We start from the raw sequence: 16,335 nt of genomic DNA, 5'->3' as shown, positions 1-16,335 counted from the left end.
GAGAGAGAGAGAGAGAGAGAGAGAGAGAGAGAGAGAGAGAGAGAGAGAGAGAGAGAGAAAGAGAAAGAGAAAGAGAAAGAGAGAGAGAGAGATCAAATGATACCTTCTCTAGTGCAGGGAGGGGAAGGAGGATGAACGATACCTGGGAAATTTAATGTAATAAACAAATTTAAACTGTTAAAAAACAGAAGATAAAAATTTTACGTAGCTACCCATATATAGGGCTAGAGTTGATGAATCTTAGATTGAAAAAAGTTATGCTCTTCCTTTAGTACTCTTGATTCCATCTCCTTCCACTCTTCAGGAAGGCTGCATGGAGGAGAGATCTTAAGACATCCTTTTAGTCGAAAAGACAATACTCATTTGGTCAGAGATAGATAGTAATATAATGAAGGCGTAGAATTGGGAATGAATGAAAGTGAGGTTGGCATGGATTGAAAGGAGTGAATGGCATACTACCAATGAAAACAACAGACACCGTATTGTCTGTGTATTTTCCTAATGAATAAGTAGTATAGGCAAACTTTGAGAATATCAACTTTTATGCAAAGGATCATGGAAAGAAGACTGTTCATGACCACACAGGTTATATAGTAGAAAGAGCACTTGATTTGGAGTAAAAGGAGCTGAGTTCAGATCCTGATTTTGTCTGATATGAGTCTTTGGGCAAGTCACAAACCTCTCTTTTCCTCAATTTCTTTGTCTTCAAAATGAAGAGGTTATGCTAGATAACCCCTACAGTCCATTTCAACTCTATCGTGGGATGCACTAAAAAGATGCCTGGAACAGTGTCATGGGGAAATAGGTTGCCAGTGGAAACAAGCAGATTGCAAACAGGTTTATTACATTAACAGGTTTGCCTGTAGTAGACAAAGGAGCTGATAACATCCAACTCTTTTGTTTTCCATTTATTCCAGCTTTATTCTTCATGACTCACCTTCATCCACTCTGTAGACAAACCTCACCAGCCTTCTTGTTGTTACTTACTCATAACATTCCCTCGAGTGCCTCTTGCCCAGAATGCACTCACTCCCACTTAGCTGAGCCTCTAAAATCTCTAAATTCTTTAAAGGCTCATCTCAGTCAATAGCTCCTATAGAAGTCCTTTCTTAATTCTTCCTCCCCACCCTCTCCCCGCTCTCCCTTCTGGGGCTCCTTCTACCACCACTGTCTCCCTCCCTCCAAATTACATTGTATTCATCTTGTATTCACACATACATTGTTTCTCTAGATAGAATGGAAACTCCATGAAGGTGTGACTGGCAAATTTTTGTCTTTGCACACTAAATGCCTGCCATAGTAACTGGCACAGAATGCAAAATAAATGTTTGTTGAAAGATTGATTGAATTTGAGGCAAACATCATACTGGTCATAATGATTTATGCCATCAGAGAGGGTAAAAGTGGACTGATAACTAAAAGGGAATCTTGGTTAAGTCTTAATCCTGTTGAAGATTTATGGAGTTTAGGGGGACTCACCTTCTTGGGAATTTTGTGATTCATGCCAGTCATGTTGAAATTACAAAATAAAGATAAATCATGCTTTTGGTTCATTTCTGGGACTCAAAGAGGCTTTCCAAAACAAATCAATGAGCCAAGTCAGTGCTGAAAGCAAGCACAGGGGAGAATACACTTAACTTGAGACACCTGGCAGAGGTGAAAGTGAGGTGAAAGGGGAGGCAAGAACAAAGGCAAAGACAAGACTGGGCTATAATTAGTGATTGCTGTTGCCAGAAAGCCTCAGAGTAGGCCATGGCAAGGAGAAGGACCCCACAGTAGTCTTGCAAGACACTGGCCCCCCAGACTTAATACATTTTTAGACCTTTCTCTCAAGAGTTTGATAAGCAGAATATCTGAATCTCTTTTCACATCTTGAATAAGGCCACTGAAGAGAGGGAGAGAGAAAGAGAGAGAGACACAGAGCGTGAGACACAGAGATGGAGAAAGAGAGACAGAGAGAGAAAGATTGGTCATAGAGGCAGAAGATTCAGGGTCTGATCTTGTCACTAATACTTACCCTCATATAATCTTGGGTAAATCTCTCCAAGTTTTTAGGCTTTGCTTTTTTCTTCTATGAGAGAGAGAGAGAGAGAGAGAGAGAGAGAGAGAGAGAGAGAGAGAGATTGAGAGAGAAGAGAGAGAGATTGAGAGAGAAGAGAGAGAGATTGAGAGAGAAGAGAGAGAGATTGAGAGAGAAGAGAGGAGAGAGGAGAGAGAGATGGAATCTTACTACAATATCTCTGATGGGTAGTGAGATTACAGGAAAAACAGAATGTCTGCCAGGAAGACATAGGAAGTTCCAGAGAAGGGATATGGCAGAAAGAGATGTCTCTAAGGTAGAGACAGCCCTTCACCAGAAAGGCTACTTGGAAAAACCAATGGAATTTCTAAATCACAACTTTCATGCCTGTGTGTACATTTTAACATTTAACATTTGTTGTCAGCAACAGTCTTACTCAGATACTATTTTTCTTCCTTTTTATGAGGGTCATGGAGTCTCTCATTCTTTCTGCTCTTTTCAGTATTCCTAGAGGAGGGGTTTTTAATCTGGGGTCCCTGAGCTTATTTTTTTTAATTTAATATTTTGAAATAACATGATTGATTTCCTTCATAATCATATATTTTATTTTATGAATTTATAGACTTTCCAAAAGTGTTCACAAGCACCATCATACTGTAAAAGGGATCTATGACACACAAAAAAGGTTGAGAACTCTTTTCTTGGGTGAGGCTTTGGCCCTCAGACCAAATGTCCAGGACATTTACATTTGTTCAGAAACAGCTGATCAAGGAGGGGGTGGACTAGAACACTGCCCTGAGGGGATGCTGCTTTAAAATGATTCTTTCTATGAAACCAGGGTTCCAGGAGAGTTGTTTCCTGGCCTTACTGCCTATTGAACCTAACCCAGTTCTAAATCTTTTTCTCTTAGATGCCCCGTTCACATTGCCCACCTAGCTCTGTGGTTCACCAGGCTCTGACCTAGCTCCAGCTTTCTGTCTATCCATTTGGATCTCAGCATTGAGACTTATCTTCTTCTTCTCAGGTCTCCCTCTCCCAGACATCTTGTTTCCCTCCCATCCATTCTTAGTAAAACTCCATTCTTTTGGCCAACCTCAAAAGGCCAGACAAAGCAGGAATAAGGGAAGGGTGACAGGGCCTTTGTCCCAGGGTGGAAAATTTAGGAGCTGCTCCAGCAGGTCCAGTGCCACCTAAGAAGCTTAGAAACTTTTTGGTGTCTTGAGACATGTTCCTTTCTCTCCCCTTCCTTCCTTCCATCCTTCCTTCCTTCTTTCCATCATTTCTTCCTTCTTTCCATCATTCCTTCCTTCCTTTCTTCCTTCCCTCCTTCCTTCCATTCTTCCTTTCCTTCCTTCCTCTCTATTACCTTACATCTACCAGCACCAAGACTTTAAGGCAGATGTAAAAAATTACTACTTCCACTTTTTAGTAAGATAATCATGTTTTAACCCTCTAGCCAAATCAGTTAGTGTGTAGTTATTAAGGACTTATTCTATAACCCTGGGCCTGTGCTAAGCCCTAGACAAAGGGAAATACAAAGAAAGTCAGTCATAGTCTTGACTGAGAGAAGACTATAGGAGAAAAGAAGGCAAATAATTGCTTGGAGGATCAGTGGCCACAGATACTTATTAACTGTGTGGCTATGAGCAAGTCATTTAACCTCTGTGTGCCTCAGTTTCCTCAGCTATAAAATGGGGAAAATAAAAATTCCTGCTTCCCAGGGTTGTCGTGAAGATCCAGTGAAATAATATTTGTAAAGAGCTTAGCACGGTGTTTGGCACAGTCTGTGTTTTAAAAATTCTTGTTTTAAGGGGGCAGCTGGGTATCTCATGGATTGAGAGCCAGGCCTAGAGACGGGAGGTCCTAGGTTCAAATCTGGCCTCAGACACTTCCCAGCTGTGTGACTCTGGGCAAGTCACTTGACCCCCATTGCCTACCCTTGCCAATCTTCCACCTATAAGTCAATACACAGAAGTTAAGGGTTTAAAATTTTAAAAAAATTCTTGTTTTATTCCTTGATTTAGACATACAGAGTAGATAGAAGGTAATCTTAGAGGGACGAGACTAGTTAGGGGAGCATAAAAGGCCTTCTTCAGAAGGTAGGACTTAAACTAAATCTTGAAGGAAGTCAAGAAAACTAGGAGACAGAGGTGAGGATAGAGAGGCATGTGGGATAGCCAGAGCAAAGAGAGTTGGAAAGTGGAGTGTGAGAGAGAGCAATAAACCAGCCAGTTAAGCAGGGTTATAGACTGTACGAAGAAGGTTTAAGTCAGTCTGAGAAGGCCTGAAGGGGCCATATTAGGAAGGACTTTACATGCCAAATAGAGGCTTTTATATTGGATCTTGGAGATGATGGGCAGCCCTTAAAATGTATTAAATTCACATCCAGAGAAAGAACTGTGGGAGCAGAAACACAGAAGAAAAACAACTGCTTGATCACATGGCTCGATGGGGATATGATTGAGATGTAGACTCTTAAGTGATCACCCTAATGCAAATTTTAATAATATGGAAATAGGTCTTTATCAATGACACATGTAAAACCCAGTAGAATTGCTTGTTGGCTACCGGAGGGGGGTAGGAGGAGGAAAGGGAAAGAATATGAATCATATAACCATGGGAAAATATTCTAAATTGATTAAATAAACTTAAAAAAAAGAAAAAAATTATTAAATAGGGGCACGTTGCATGGCCAGAGCTGGCTTAAAAGAGATTTAGATTTTTTTCACTGTCTATCTCACCCCCATTCAGCTGACAAAGCATAAAAACTGAGCCTTTGATCATCTTCTCAGGAGGAGCCATATCTCCCACCAAAACAATGTACTCTGTTCCCCGTGATGACATTCTGTTATAAAAATGCAGTTATCCACATTCTCAAAGTCTGGATACCTTCTTATACAGATTGAGGTTTGTGGGCCCTGGAGTTCTTCCTTGGACTCTTTTAGGCATTTCAGGGGCTACCCACAATAATAGAGAGAAAGAAGTCGGAGCTTCCCAGGTTCATCTGGACTTCACTCTTAAAACCACTAAAGTAGTCTATAAATGGAAGCCTTTTCTGTGCTAGACCTATGAGAAGTCCTAATATCTAAGACCTTCAGTTGACTACCTCTAACCAAGGCCAAGATACACACTCCAAAAAACTAGCTAACTGGACAATAACAGGTTCTTCTGACAGTTGTGGATTATAGTAACACACGCTACTTTACCTGGCCATTTCATTTTCCAACACTGTTTATATTGGTGGGCCCACCTTAATGGCAATTAATTTGCCATGAATGGTAATTTATATTATTTATAATTTATAAATAATTTATAATATTTATAGTTTGGAATACAATTTATAATATTTATAATTAATGATGACATTTTACAATAATTAATGGCAAACTATTGGCATTGAACCCTTCATTTACTCCCATTAATTGTGAGTAGAAAGAAGATTATATAGACCAGTGGTTCCCAAACTTTTTTGGCCTACCGCCCCCTTTCCAGAAAAAAATATTACTTAGCGCCCCTGGAAATTATTATTTAAGAATTTAATAGCAATTAAAAGGAAAGATAAATGCACCTGTGGCCATCACCACCCCCCTAGATCACTGCAGCACCCACCAGGGGGCAGTGGCGCCCACTTTGGGAATCACTGATATAGACCAAGATATCCTAGAGTTGGGGATTGGAAGGTGATAGGACTATCTTATAGTCCCAATAGACTGAGAGGGCCCAAAGAGAAAACATGGACTAGTATCCAACTTCCCATGGCTTAGAGTGGAAGCTTCCTCTCAATGATCATTCAATGGTCCATAGCCTTGACTTGACTGGAGGTGGTACATCTAGGCCTATAGCCCTGTAACTTTAGCTGAGCTAAGAGGGGCCAGAGCTAACACACTACAGCCATCAAAGCATTCTGTCTCAGGATGACTCCTTGCTTAAGAAAAATGGATGTTTTCATGTTTCTTGGCCCATTCCCCAATCCCTCCCAATCCATGATGTTTATATGACCTTGCTTCCAATGGCTATCCCCAGGGTTTGGACCTGTCATTACTAAAATCTCTCCTATGTGAACTCCTGGCTTCCTGTTTCTCCATTTAGTTCTCAGTTTGATCCTTCTCATTCCCAACATGCTCTTTTCCTTGGGGCCCACTAATTTCCTTCAATCACCATCCTCTATTGGCCCCTTCCTCTTCCCTTACTGCACCCACACATGTGTGTGATGTTCTCAGCGTAGGCCATATGTTGGTGAAAGGAATTTTCTCCCTCACCAGCTCTAGTCTGATTTCATTCACATATACACACATCAGACTAGCTTGTTATAAGAGAAAACAGTAATTATCACATTATAGTCTGAATGTGATTCTGTTATCTCATTGTTCTCTTGAAATGATCTAATGTCACCACCATGTACCAAGCCTCTCTGTAGATCACTGCTGGCACAGGCAGTTTGGAATGAATTGTTAGAAGGAATTAATAAGGATGCCTTCTTTAAAGGCCAATTAACATTTCCAAGTAACTGGTGGTCCTGGTACTCCAAGGCAATCAGAAATGAAACGGTCCACTTTGCAAGGTAGTTTCTCATCAATAGAAACCTTTCAATGGAGACTAATTGGCCACTTGTCAGGTAATTACGGAATGGTGGTCCTGTTCAGCCATAGTTGAACTAGAGTACCCCTGGGCTAGAGGAGAGAGAACAGAGGAATTGTGACAGAATCTCAGAGTAGGAAGATACCTCCTGAGAGGTCATTTAGTCCAGTCCATACCAGAAAAAAATGTACCCCTCAAACGGTCATTTGCTGAAAGACTTCTAGTGAAGAAGAATTCTTGTCTCCCAAGATGGTCTGTGCTACTTTGGAAGGATGCTAACTATTAGGAAATTCACCATCTCTGGGATTCTGTGACTTAACATGGCAGAGAATCCTTTTTTTGTCTTTTTTTTCCCTCTCTTTCCACTTTGTTCCATCTGTTAAGATTGTCGGATAATACATGACATCAAATGATAAGTGCATTAGAGGGATATCCAACTAAATGCTATATAATGTACAAGGAAGAAGGTTACTGAAGATTTCAATGTCATGACCAGAGCTAAACATAAGAAAGGTGATGTAGTGATATTTGTTGCTATTCAGTCATATCTGACTGACTTTGTGAGACCATGAACAATGGAGTTTTCTTAGCAAAGATGGTTTTGCTAAATGGTTTGTCATTTTCTCTTTCAGTGGATTAAGTCAAATAGAGATTAAGTGACTTGTCCAGGGTCACACAGCTAGTAAGTGTTTGAGGCCATATTTGAATTCAGATCTTCCTGACCAGGCTGTATCCAACTATCTAGCTGCCTTCCAGTGATGGTAGATAGGAAGGACCAAAGAATAAAGGGTAGAACGCCTTTTCAGAGGTTACTACTAATACTTTAAGTAGTTGTTAATGAGGACCATGGAAAAAGAGTAGATAAAATATGACAAATATTGGGGAGTGGGTTGGTGGGTTCATAGAGTGAACAAGACTTGATAACTGACAGAATATAAAAGGACAGAGAAATAGAAAAGTCAACGTTAATCTCAAAATCTTGACCACAGGAGTCAGACTAAACCATCGTGCCACAAACAGAGTGAGGTTAGAAAAAGGATCGAGCCTAGGACAAAATGCAAAAAGCCTAAATGCTAAGAGACTCAAGGTTCAGGGGCTGGTGAAATATCCAAGAAGAGATGTCAAGTAGGTTGACTAATTAAGCAAATAACAGTTTAAATTAAAAGCTTGAATTATAATGACTTTTTAAAAGAAATTCAATTTCATTTAATTCAAATGGATATAGGTGATACAGATTATCTTCTTTTAAAAAGTATTGCCAAGTAGTGATCTGGGAGGAATGAAGGGAGGAAGTGGGACGTATAATTAACAGCATCCTCTTATATAAAAGTGATGATTATGCTCAAAGCCTTAAAAAGCAGTTTAGTCTCTTAAATAGATCGGCACCATTTTGCATGCAAAGGTGAGCCTCAGCCCTGGTTTCAACTTTTAAGAAAAAGCGTCAAAAACTTTCTGGGAGAATTTAGGTGCTATCGGCAGAGATTGGCATTACTAGGCATTAGTAGGAAAGTGACCGTTTCCAGGGCTTTACCCTAAACAGAGATAACAAACCGATTTGCTGTAGGTTCTAAAACATAATACATTGGTGACAGAACGGTAACTGGACTGGGGAGAGGGGGAGGAATCACATGGAATGGTCCTACTTCATTGGAAGGCAATTAAAAAGCAACAACTGATGACAGGTAATCCCGCACCTCCAGCGTCCATTGGTGGACCATTTTCTGCATGGCAGTGCTTCACCGACTACAGTTATCGAACACAAACTGTGACGTACGAGAAGAATCTGAGTTAAATTTGTAAAACATCATGTCAGACCCTTTATAGTCCCCGTATCCCCTGGTGATCCAAGGTTGGGGTCTGAAAAATAGAAGAGAACAGAAGAGAGGAAGCAGACACCAACTTGCCACCGATACATGTAGAGTGAAGAACATATTTTTGTTTAAAAGAAAGACAGCTGAGAAACAGTCATTTGATCCCTGCTGCTTGAGGGACAGTAGGGAAAGAAAGGTATTTTTGTGATCACTCTTCAGTGATCCCTCTGCGGCTTGGTTCCTACAGTCACAACAAAAACCTAGACTATAATAATAACATTGCGATAGACCAGAGAGATGTTGCAAGCATTATGCGCAGTTGTACCTAACGTTCCCATTCCTTTTGATTACTTCCAGACCCGTGACATTTAGATTGCTACATATTTTATCTAACCTCAAAGAATTCCCCTAGCAAATTGCACACATCTAATAATTATGTGATGACAGAGAGAGAAGCATTGAAGAATGGCGACCCGTTGATTTTGTTTAGCCTTCTTTCAACATGGATATATGGTAGGGGTTGAGAAAACACTGGTGTGAAAGTCAGGAGATCTGAATTCAAGTTCTTCTTCCTACCCTTTTCTCTTGGGGTTACTTTAAATAAATCACCCCTATGGGCTTTAGTTTTATCATTTGTAAAATGAAAGGGTTGGACCAGAGCATCCCTACTGCCCTTTTCAGTTATGAAGTTTTATGGTTTTTGAGCCCTTTCAGAAGAGACAGGTTATCACTGAATTCTACCTTCTTTGGAGAATTATTAAGAAAACCTCATTAAAAAGGCTCACCAACCTTCCTCAACATAGCAGTTGCTTTTAAAGCTCAAACACTGCTAATCAAACTTCTGTGTCAATAGGAAATAAACGTTTCATGTTTCTGTGATTAAAGACCAGGAGGTGGAAATTTGAGAACTTTTCCATAATTACAACTAAGTCATACCTGGTTTGTTTGTTTTTTTTTTTGTTTGTTTGTTTTGTTTTTAAAGATTCATCAGTTAAATTCAGCAGATGTTCAGGGCCCATTTGTAGAATAACAAATAATTGGCAATATCTTCCAAACTTAAAGGTGGCAAATGAGATATGAAAAGATTATTATCCTTATTTTCTAGATGAGGAAATTGAAATTTAGACAGGTGAATTTACTTGCCCAAGATCACACAGCTATTAAGTTGTCAGAGCTAGGCATTGAAGAACTCCTAATTTCAAATCCAGGGTTCAATATTGAAATATCTTGGCTAGATGAGGGTCAGTATTTTTTTCTTTAACATTTTTCCTTTTTTTTTTCAACTCCTACTTTCTGTCCTAGTAGAGCAAGAGGTAAGCAAATAGGATTAAGTGACTTGCCCATGTTCACACAGCTAAGAAGTATCTCTGGTCAAATTTGAACCCAGATCCTCTTGACTGCAGACCTGCCTCTCTATCCAGTGTACCACTTAATTGCCCCTTCTTTAACTTTTTCTAGAGCATACCTCTTTAGAATTGAATTTTCTTTCCAAAGTAATTGATACCGTATCACTAACCTACCTACTCCTGCACACAGCTAGGATATTTAAATTAAACAACTTTAATAGGCAATTTAGCTATTTGTTGCCCTCCTGTTTTCATGCAAAACTTCATTTTATAATATAACACAGACTCTGTAATTTTAAAATTAGTTTTCAAAGAAAGTCTTGATGAGAGAACAAGAATTCAGGGAGACTCTTTTGATTCTACTAGTTATGTTTGTGGGGCTTTCCTTCCCCCATTCCAGTTTCCATATCTTCACATTGTAAATAGACTGTTTGGATTACGCTTGCTTTCATTTCTAAGCTGGCAGTAGGCTATGAGAGCCTTACATATAAATATTTGAATATAGATTTATATTTCAGAAAATGCAACCTGAGATTGCCAAATAGATATTTTCTCAAAAGGTTAACTGATTTTTCCACCCAAATCTTCAGAAAGGAAATTTGTTTAGTAGCTTGAGATTGCTTGTGGGACAGCCCATGTGTGTCTGTAATGAAAGCTGGAATCTCATCCCAGCGGACCTGACCTAGTTGAGTATAAGTACACCATTGAGGTGCAACTCACTTCAGAATTAATAAAATTAACAAAGAAATAGGATGTCCTGGTGCAGATTTGAAGTCAGAGATGCCCTTCCATTCATAAGAAAAGAAAGAGCAGGCTGCTTCGGGCTGCCCTACTGATTGATGCCCATTTTGAACTGAACTGAAAATGATTTGCAAGAGAGAATTAGCTTGTTTGTACGTTAGAAGAATTTAAAAAAAACAAATGGAAAATAAACCCAGGTGTCACCATGATAAAGATCTTATATAGTGGACAGACAGGCAGAGAGACAGACAGACAGAAAGACAGACAGCAGATAGATAGATAGATAGNGACAGACAGATGATGGATAGATGGATGGATGCTGGGTGGATGAATATAGATAGACAGATAGATAGATAGATAGATAGATAGATAGATAGATAGATAGATAGACAGACAGACAGACAGACAGACAGACAGACAGGTGGACAGGGAGACAGACAGACAGATAGATAGAAGATAGATAGATAGATAGATAGATAGATAGATAGATAGATAGATTAGATAGACACGTTATCAAAAGACTTTCAGAATTTAGCTTTTTTCATTTGTAACGTCTCTGAGAATATACTAGTATTTGGGAATGCCTCAAAAATAGAAAATAGAGGTCTCTGCTAACCCTCATAGTACAAAGTACCCTGACCATATAATGATTCTACCTTATTGTCTCTATTAATGCACCTTAGCCTGAGACTGAAATGACCTTGAAAATGAATAGGACTGTTTAGTTCCTGGCCTACTTAGCTATTCCAGCCAACTTTTTTTAAAACTCTTACCTTCTATCTTAGAATCAATACCGTGTATTGCTTCCAAGACAGAAGAGAGGTGAGGGCTAGGCAATGGGGCTTAAGTTATAGTCACATAGCTAGAAAGTGTCTGAGACCACATTTGAACCCAGGACCTCCTGTCTCCAGGCCTGGCTTTCAATTCACTGAGCCACCTAACTGCCTCCGGCCCCAGCCAATTTTTTAAAACTATTTTAATACTGGACTTAATCATCAAGTAATAAAAACATTCCAATATATAATGAACAAAAAAAGGAAATATATAAAAAATTGTAAGCTTCTTTTATATAGTTTTTTTTAAAGCATACATTAAATTTTACAAGGTAATAACAAAATTGCCCTATTTATATTCCCTTTTCAGTTCCTTTTTGTTTTCATATAAAAATAATCATTCATTCATGTTCGGTGATTTTTTTTAGATTTCTTTTACATCCCACTAACTCATTCTCCATCCCATAAGATCCATCAGTTGTAACAAATCCAGTCATGCAAAACAAATCAACCCAGACTGGCCATGTCTGAAAATGCCTATGTCTCATTCACTCCTCATAGTCCATCACTTCTGTGCTAAGAGGCAGTAGAACATCCCTCATCATCGTATTTCTAAAATCCATATTGGTGACTGCATTAATGAGAGCTCTGGAGTCTTTCCAGATTTGTTTTCCTTTATGTCTTTGTGGTCATCAAGGAAATTATTGAAGGTGCTAAATATCGAATGAGGCTACTTTTCTGTAGGTACTGACCTGGGACTCAAATCCAAGTGTTCATTTCACCCATAAGAAAGCCCAGAGAGAAGAATAGATTTCAGTCATTGCTTATTTAAGTTAAATTGTGAACAGTGATCAGAAAGAATGAGGCTGAAAATGCATCCTTTGGGCAATATAACTAACCTCAAGTTTCATGGATTTAACAGTAATTCTCTAGAATAAAGTTCTTTTCCCTATTATTTCCTTTTAGCCATGATATTACTCTTCTGGGTAGACTCAAAGATCATAGAACTTTAGAGCTGGAAGGGAAAATTGGACTAAGAATTCCCTAGAAGTTTTACTTGGTTGCAAAACCAGCCAAATCATACATGAGGAGGCACAAAACAAGTTCTGTGTGACTCGCCTTGTGTCTATAGCAAAAAAAGACTTTCCTTATTGACTCTGAGTCTTGGTTTTCTTCTGCAATGGCCCATCTTGACTAGAGTCCAATCCAACTGAATTCAATGGGCAGGTACTAAATACCTTTTATTACCAGACACTGCTAGACACTGAAGAAATGGACTCCCTGCCCTCCAGGAGTTTTCTACTCGGAGAATAAAACAATCATTGCCAATTAATATGACATATATACAAAATAAATACAGAACAATGGGCAAGTGAGGGAAATGTTAACAGAGGAATCAGGAAAGGCATCTTGTAGGAGATGGTACACAGAGGACCATGCTAAGATTCTTGGTAGATCTTGCATTTTTCACTGATTCAACAAAAACTAAGCATCTATGATGTTCAAGGAATGGGTTGCCAAAGATACAAAGTTAAATAAAATGTAGTTATTATTTACTTTTCTGAAGAATAATAAATACTAACATCAAAACATAATTTATATTCACATTTTTATGTTCATGACGTGTTTCTACATCATTCTGTGAAGCAGGGAATGCTTGTGTTATTATCCCTCCTTTAGAGATGAGAAAAGTGAATCATAGAGAAGACAATGACTTGCCCAGGTCACAGAGTTCTTAAATGTCAGGAATAGTACTCGAATCCATATCTCCCGATATGAAATCCAGTGCTTCTGCCAGAATAGCCTGCTGCCTCTTACCTATACTGTGCTTCTCATCTATAGAATTGTTTAGTTTTCAGTCTTGCCTGACTCAGCATGACCCCATTTGGGGTTTTCTTGGCAAAGATACTGAAGTGGTTTTCTGTTTCCTTCTCTAGCTCATTTTTCCAGGTGAGGAAACTGAGGCAAACAATTAAGTGACTTACCCAGGGTCCCACAGTTAGTAAATATCTGGAGCCAGATTTGAATTCACAGAGTCTTCCTGACTCCAGGCTCAGCACTTTGTCCACCGAACCACCTAGATTCCCCTCCTTTATAAAAAAATCTTCACATTTTCTCTCTGTTAAAAAGATGGTGGAAGCTCCCCATGCCTCTTTCTGTAGCATCGGGATGCCTTTTCCCATTCATGCTAACAAAGTTCAGATTCATGTGGGTAATTGCAAATTTGGAATCCTGGACGCATCTTTCTGTTCTCTCCCCTTGAAGACACATCCCCTGCCATAACTGCCATGGTCCTGTTCACATGAGAACAAATACTCTGTTGATTTTTCTAATGGAGACAGGATAATTGCTCTAATGTGCTGCGAGTCTTAATGCCATGTTTCACATGAGCAATTATCTGAATGATTATTAATTACTTGAGCAGAAAAGACTGATCTGTGGGCTTTGCATTCCAGGAGACAGAATAGATTGTGTGATTTTATTTTGGCATCTGAGGGAGGCTTCAAGTACCTAATAATGGAATCCTAGCAAATGCTTACGTGACTATTTTCTCATAGGCATATCAGGCATTGTGCTGAAGTACTAAAAAGAAAAAAAAGGGGGGGATGTACTTATGGTTTTGTTTTTTAAAAGTGCTGTTGTCTGATTTGTTGGATAAAATCTCTAATAAAGATCTCATAAATAGTGTGGCTATTAAAGCTTAAAACTGCACTCTGGATTTTGAGATACTCCACATATCCATCAGAAAACTAAAGTAAGCATCTCTTGTGTCTACTAGGAATTACTTACCTAGAAATTGTCCTAGGAAGACAAAAATAAATATAGAACAGTATAGATAGCCTCAGGGAATGTCCATTCTATCAGAAGAAACAATTCCTACATCTATAAGAAAATGCATACCGTGTACAAGGTAAAAGAGTAAGAAAAAAGTTTGGGAGGAGTTGGCATTTGAGCTGAGCTGAGGAGGGCTTTTCCTCTAGAATGGGCCACGGGGAGGTCACAGTTCCTGACCACATAAGAGTCGATTGATTGTTTAATTAATAATGTTGATTGATTGTTCAGTGGAAATCTTTTTTTTCCTCATAAATGGATAGAATTAACAACCTACAACATGAACTCCCTAAGATGTTTTTAAGTGAAAATCAGAGAGGCAGAAATGTGTGGTGTATGTTGGAGAATTTGGAATCAAGAAATACAAGATTCAAATATGGAAATAGGTATCAAGTGATAACATTTGTACAACACAGTAGAATTGCTCGATTGCTTTGGGAGAAGGGAAGGAAAGAAAAGAAATCATGGAAACATGGAAACATGTTTTTTTAATTTTTTTAAAAAGTATAAGATTCAAATCATCACTCTCTCCATCACAATGTGTGTCCCTGGACAAATTCACTTGACTGTCTGGGTTTCCTTCCCCACCCCACCCACCAGCTATAAAATAATAATAAGAAGAAGAATCACAAGGATTTATATAGATTTTTATGTTTTATGAAGTGCTTTATATTTTATTTTTAAAACACTTTCTGTTTTAGAATTCATTAAATTTTTTTAATTTTTAAAACTCTTACCTTCTGCCACAATCAGTATTAAGTATCAGTTCTAAGACTGAAGAGAGGTAAGGGCTAGGCAAACCGGGTTGAGTGACTTGCCCACGATCCCACAGTTATACAAGTGTCCTTTCCAAACATTCTCATTTTGTCCTATTAACAAACCTGCAAAGAGAGGTTTGTTATCAGGACAAAATGAGAAGTGGGTTCTATTTTTAGCCCCATTTTTAGAAAGGAGGAAACCAAGGCAGACCATAGTTAAAGTATAGTAAATATGAGATGAAATCTGAACTCAGGACTTCCTGACTTCAAGCCCAATGTTTGACTGTCCTGCCTAACTGCTTTCACCAATAACAATTGTGAAGAAAATTCCCTTGACAGAAAAAGTCACTTAAGAGCCAGATAAATACAGACTTCTTTGGACCAGACCTCGAAGTACCCTTCCAGCACCTAATCAGAATGTCATGATCAACAAATGACCTTTTTCCTGCAATCTCATTCTCAATAGAAAATTGTATTAAAGAAAGCAAGCAGAGTTATCCTATCACTGACCCCAAAGAGGGTTCAGAGTTCTAAAAAAGCCTCCACCAAAGGGTCTACAAACTAGAAATGCTAAGGTCCCACCAAGACCTTCATCTGTACTGCAGACGAAAATGACATTCTCCGGCAGTAGAAATGGAAGCCTTCTAAAACCGTGTTCTCCTTTCCCTTTCTAATAGAAACAAAGACTTTTCAAGGAGCTCACATTTTATTAAAGAAAAAAACCAAACAGTAAAATATTTGCTCATTTTATCATTTAGAGAAATCATACATTCAAGCACAGGGGACAATGTGTTAAAATAGACTGAGTGCCAGGCTTAGAGTCACAAGTCAGTTTGAATCCTGTTTCTTATATGATCCTCGATGACTTATCCTTATTGCCTTGGTATTCCCCTCTGTAAAATGGAGGTAATAAGCACTGTGGCGCTTACTTCATAGAGTTGTAGTATCAAATGACAACTTATATAAATGGCTTTGCTTTTATTGCTATTTGTAATAAATTAATGTTGTAAAAGTATTATTTTATAGTCCAAATTACAATATATCATGATAAGTCATGATATATAATATTCTGTAAATTATATATCATATGTATCTCATATATAACATTGTATATAAATATATGGTATTTATATACATGCATACATACATAATATAATATATATACATAATACATATATAATATAAAATATATAATATATAATAAATTATTTAAATTATAATGAAATATAATTTATAAATATATGATATATTATTGCTAATGCTTATCTTTATATTATAAAGTATATATTATGATACATAATATATGTCATATATCATACACTATATTGTATCCTGTGTATGACATATAAATAATAAATAAAATTTTAAAATCATATTATGATAAAATATGGTTGATAAATATATAAATTATTGCTAATACATATCTTCATATTATAAATTATATATTATGATACATAATATGCATTCTATATCATG

This window comes from Gracilinanus agilis, chromosome 5 (assembly GCF_016433145.1).
Source record: "Gracilinanus agilis isolate LMUSP501 chromosome 5, AgileGrace, whole genome shotgun sequence".
Lineage (NCBI taxonomy): Eukaryota > Metazoa > Chordata > Mammalia > Didelphimorphia > Didelphidae > Gracilinanus > Gracilinanus agilis.
This window is presented reverse-complemented; position numbering follows the sequence as displayed.